The following is a 5,609-nucleotide window of genomic DNA, read 5'->3' as shown; positions in this document are numbered from 1 at the left end:
CCAAAGCAGGGCACAATCTCACAGGATGTGCAATTCGAACTCACCAACTGTGAGATCATCACCTGAGCCGAAGTCAGATGCTTAACAACTGAGCCACCCAGGCACCCTAAAACATCTTATCATTTTTGATTGGATGCCAGTTGTGTCTCATACTAGATACTAGATATTTTTGCATTGCTATAAATACTTTTCAGCTTATTCTGAGATGCTATTTAGTGACTGTGAAAGTTTGATCCTTTCAAGACTTACTCTTAAGCTTTATTAGATGGGACCAGCCCAGTGGTTAGTTGGGAACTTATTTAACCCCACACAATTAAGGTGACAGTCTTCTGAATACTCCACTAATGCCCCGACCATTACGGGATTTTCCACACTGCTTGGTGGGAGTGCAAACTCTTTCTGCCTAGTGTGAGGTCTGGGGATTGTTTCTCTGGTCTTTCTGGCAGTTCTTTCCCTGGCCTCAGTGTTAGTTCCCTGACTTTCAGATGCTGATTGATCATTAATCCCCTGAAGACTCCAGGGGGTCCCTTAGCACATCCCTGGAGCCCTCTCCCTTTGGTGTTCTGTCAGGGAACTCTAACTGCTGTGGCTTCCTCACACCCCAGTTCCATGTCCTCAACTTAGGGAGATGGCTGAGCTTTGCCTGGATTTCCCTCCCAGCACAGGGGCCTGGACACTCTCTAGTCAGTAAGCTGGACAATCATAGGGCTCCTCTCATTTGCTTTCTGTCTCTCAAAGATCACTGTCCTGTTGTAGCTGTTGTCAATGTTTGGAAGCCTGTTAATTGTTCTGGGTTTGGTTTGGTTTTGGATCTCTTCCTTCCTCGTCACCTCTCCAGTACAGATGCTTGTTTTGTCTCTTGTCAGACACTGACCAATGTTTAAACTGTTCTCACAGAAATAGAGGCTACCATTTATTGATCATTTATACCGTGCTGAGCACTCTACATGTTTTTCTCATATAATAATTAATTAATTAATTAGTAGCTTGTCCATGGGCACCGGGGTGGCTCAGTTGGTTGAGCGTCCAGCTCATGATCTGATGGTTCACGGGTTCAAGCCCCGTGTCGGGATTCTCTCTCTGCCCCTCCCCCATTCATGAGCACATGTTCGTTCTCTCTCTCTCCCTCTGTCTGTCTCAAAATAATAAACTTTAAAAATAAGTAGCTTGCCTAAGGTCCTGTAACTAATAAGTAATAGAACCAGGATTTGAAGTCAGGCAAGTCTTCCCCAGGTTCATGCTTCCTTCCAACCTGTGTACTGTATTGCTGTTCGTTACCCTCAGATTTGGCTTCCTAAAGCATAGTTGTGGTCTCATGTCTTCCCTCTCAGAAGGCTTGAAAGGCTCTATATAACTCCCAAATAAACTAAGAACTCTATGGGGTGAAACTCAAGATCTTGCACAATATGTCATCAGCCTACTTTTATAGCATATCTTATGTGTCTGAATGCTGTGCTTCTTTTAAGTTGAACTCCTTGCTTTATCTGAACCCAGGTACTTTCACACTTCAGCACTTTGATTCACGTATTTTTCTCTAATTAGAATGCCTTCACCCATGTCTCTACCTATCAAAATTCTTAACACCCTTCAAGGGTCAGCTCCAAAGCCCGGTCCTCTATTGAACTTACTTAGATAAATCCTGTCACGTATGGTCTATCTCTCACTCACTCACTTTGTCCTTTGAAACTCTCTAGAATTCTCTGTATGAGTCTCTTGTGGATGTTATCACATACTGCCTTGTATTTGGCTGTTAATATACATGTGCCTTCCCTCTCTTACATTGAAAGAAATCTCTTTGTAAGTAAAGAAAAGACTTATTTATCTTCTTGTCTTACTCATTGAATCATGCTGAACTTTGCATTTGGGCCTAGATAGAGCACTCCATGTAATGACGAGGTATTCAACACATAATTTGTTAAATGACTGAATAGATAAATTTGGTTCTTTCATTCGTTCTTTAGTTCACTCATTCATCTTTTGAAGTAGCATCTTGAAAGCAGGTTCAGCTCACATACAAAATATCCCATAGTGTTCTTTGTATGGACCATTGCTCTCACCCAGAGTATTTCTTGGCTTATTTTTTTTATATATATATATTAAAGGGTGAAATGAAAGGTTAAGAGTTAGAAGTGCATTTGATCTTTTCCTGACCCTCTCCTGACTTTTGTGTGACTTCAAGCATGTCACTTAAACCTCTCTGTGACCTCAGCTGCAAGATGGGGCTGCCTTGTGTCACAGAGGGATTGCGAAGAGCAGCAAATCACAGTCCTTGTCTAAACAGAATCACCTGCAGGGTTCTGATGCCTGCATAGAATGATGTGGGAAATTTAATATCCCAAGCCAAGTGGTCAGTTGGACCAGCACTTTGAATGTCTGTGGGTACAGTCAGAGGAAAGTCCTTGAAAATCTGTTACTTTTCTCTTCCTACTCAAAATATTTGTATTTTTTATACTTTTAAATCTTCTTATGTTTTAGACCAACAAAAGAATATCATAGTGTTTCCCCTTTCAGACTTTAAAGGTGGGAAATCATTACTTCAGATATTTTATTTTATTATTATTATTTGTGTGTGTGTGTGTGTGTGTGTGTGTGTGTGTGTGTGGTGCAAAAAGGTGGTTTTATTGAAGCACGGGGACAAGTACCCGTGGGCAGGAAGAGCTGCCATTAATTCAGATATTTTAAAAAGCAAGTTGAACTTTGGGAGGAATAGAAATACCTTGGATTTTTATTTTACACCACTGAATTCAGACAATTTCTACCTTAAAGAGACCATTTTGAAAAATGCTAATTGTATTTTAAAGATAACTGTTTGATAATGACTATAACTCATGAAATGTGTTTCTAACTAGCTTTATTTTAGGGGGAGGGGTGTACATATGCAAGACAGTCGCAAACAAGTAGAGCAGAAAACAAATAAAAACACTGTTAGCCATCTTGCATACGGAACCTTTTTATATCATTAATGTTTCTGTACAATCCTTCAAAGAGTACAGCTTAATGTATTTCCTAATATTTTTTATATTCCGATTGGGAAAAAGTCATCTAACAGGAAATTTCTTAGCTTGTATATAGCATGTGCTGATTATCATTCTTTGACTGCTTTGGGTTTCTGCTGCTTTTAAACTAGCATTTAAATGGACCATTTGATTAATCATTTGTATACTGACTGTAATCCTCCCAAATTTCCTTTCTGAGTTGTACATACTGTAAAAGACAATTATGTCGCCACAGATTAAATAAGCGAATTAAAACAGAATAGAGGCTTAATTTGACCTGTGATTTTGCTCTCCTTCCCTTTAGTGGAGCGTGTGCCACTCCAGCAAATAAATGAAGTCATCCATGACAGCTTGTGATGAATTGCCGTATTTATACTGTATATTTTAATAGCCTCACACTAATTTAAATTGAGCACAGAGTAAATTATAATTCAGTCACTTGACTGCTTAGATTTAACTTGACAACTCATCCTTATTTGTCCTGGAGGTGTAGTGGAGAGCAGCGGAAATGTGCGCAGGTATTTCAGTCTCTCATTAACCCTTTCTCCATGAAGTGCTTCATGTGCACATCCTCCCCAGTTGGAGAAATTTAGCTCTTCCTAAGGAGAAAAAAATAAAAATAATGAAGACTCGGGGAGTCCACACTTCCCTTGCACTTCAAAAAGAAAATTAGTATTTGCCATGCTTTTTTCCATGGCTTTCAAATAAGGAATTGGACTTATTTTTAGCAGTTTAAAAGCTCACTCACAGGAATGCCCAGGGGAAGGAGAATTAACCTTATACCTAGAGTGCCAAGTCTCCCAGAAAATAGAAGAGCATTGCAGTAGAGTTATTTTGAGGTGAATTTTGCTTTCCCTCTTAAGTTCCAGAAATTACTTTATTCACTTTTGCACCGTTACGGAATCGCCACTCTTCCAGACCATAACAAATACTGTGAATGATCAAGACCCATTAGAATGCAATGGATTGGCCCTACAAATACAGTGTTACTTGCTCCATTTTAGGTCAGTGTGGCACTTTTATTTATTTTGCTGTTTGTGTCTTTGGTTTTAAATTCATTTGTAGAAACCAAGCAATCCACTTCTTTCCTGTCTAGAAACAGCTTCTTATTTAGAGGATTATGGTCATAAGGAGCACTTTAATTAAATCCCACATTGCTTGATGGGCACTGCTGTGAGTAAGACCTGTGGTGGGTGCTGGGGGTGGGGAGTGGGGGCGGACCAGAGAAAGATGCCCATGATTCAGTCCTTGCCCTTGCAGGGCTTACAACCACTCTTCTCTCTAGGCTTATGGTTTTAGGGGATGAGGCATGAGTGCCAAGGCAGAATGTGATAAGGAGAAACATCAAGGGCCAGAGCTAGAAATAAATTCTGATAGAGGGCTTTGGGGATGGCTTCAGAGAGGTGGTGGCAGCATTCAGGCTCATCTAAAAGATAGAAAAGGTTTTACAATGGGGCGCCTGGGTGGCTCAGTTGGTTAAGCGTCCAACTCTCGAGTTTGGCTCAGATCATGATCTCATGGTTCATGTGATCGAGTCCCACATAGGGCTCTGCACTGATTGTGGAGCCTGCTTAAGATTCTCTCTCTCCTTCTCCCTCTGCCCATCTTTGCTCACATGCATATGCACTCTCTCGAAAGAAAGAAAGAAAGAAAGAAAGAAAGAAAGAAAGAAAGAAAGAAAGAAAGAAAGAAAGAAAGACAGTTACTAACTGTGGAGTAGAGCGAGGAAGCACAGCTCAAGTGGAGGCATCATTAAGACTGGAAGTGAGGAAGGCACAGGACATGTGTGTGGACCCCAGTACAAAGCACCTAGTTTCTACATTTGTGGTGTGGTGGTGGGCATAGCTGTCTTCCAAATCATCTGGTTTCACATGAGGATTGGGTTTGTGGTGGGGAGTAGTGGGAAAAGGAGTTAGAATCACCAGATTGTGGAAGAATTCTTTGAATGTCATGCTAGAGTTAGGCTAACGTTATGCTAGGACAAGGGAACCTAATTAAGGTTCTTGATCAAGGGAATGATAATGTTTATAGCCAGTAGTTTGGGGTTAACGGTAAGGTGTTGGCTGGTTGTGGTGAATCATTTCTGGGTTGGGGGCCTGGAGATGTGGTATATCTTAGTGGTCATTCTGAATACTGAATAAATGGCATTTTTGAAACCTTAGATAAGTGGTTCTCAACCTTACTGTGGAGTAGAAATCGGCTGGAGAGTTTTTAAAAAATATTAAGATGTGGGCCCAACCCAAGATTGATTCCGTTATTCTAGGGTAAGTTCTGTGCATGAGGACTTGTTTAGAGTGCCGTCATGTATTTATATAAATACCTTTATATAAAAGTAATGATAACCTGAGGCCAGGGTTGAGAACCACTGCTCTAAGGTAAATAATACGTTCATTCCTTTTAGCAGTTTTTGAGGGTGAAAGATGCCCTGTACTTGACATGGTGGTGTGAAAAGTTCTGATATTTTATGGCATGGAATTGAAACAACACTCGATGAATTAATTTTGTCACTAAGTTTTATATAGGAACAAAAATGTAAGTGAATATTGTTGGCAAATGACTATTGATCGAGAGAAACGTTTAAATGTTTCTTGGCAGTTTTGTATTACACTTACA

The 5,609-nt window shown here is 40.3% G+C and overlaps 1 protein-coding gene across 7 annotated transcripts in view; it reads left to right on the top strand.

Moving 5' to 3' along the window:
• The window catches only part of MAP2K5 (mitogen-activated protein kinase kinase 5), a 277,702-nt gene that overhangs the window by 93,960 nt on the left and 178,133 nt on the right, over window positions 1-5,609 (top strand). The gene's annotated exons all lie outside the window — the stretch shown is intronic.

This window comes from Felis catus, chromosome B3, assembly GCF_018350175.1.
Source record: "Felis catus isolate Fca126 chromosome B3, F.catus_Fca126_mat1.0, whole genome shotgun sequence".
Lineage (NCBI taxonomy): Eukaryota > Metazoa > Chordata > Mammalia > Carnivora > Felidae > Felis > Felis catus.
Note: the sequence above shows the minus strand (reverse complement) of the source record. Positions and strands in the feature narration are given on the sequence as shown.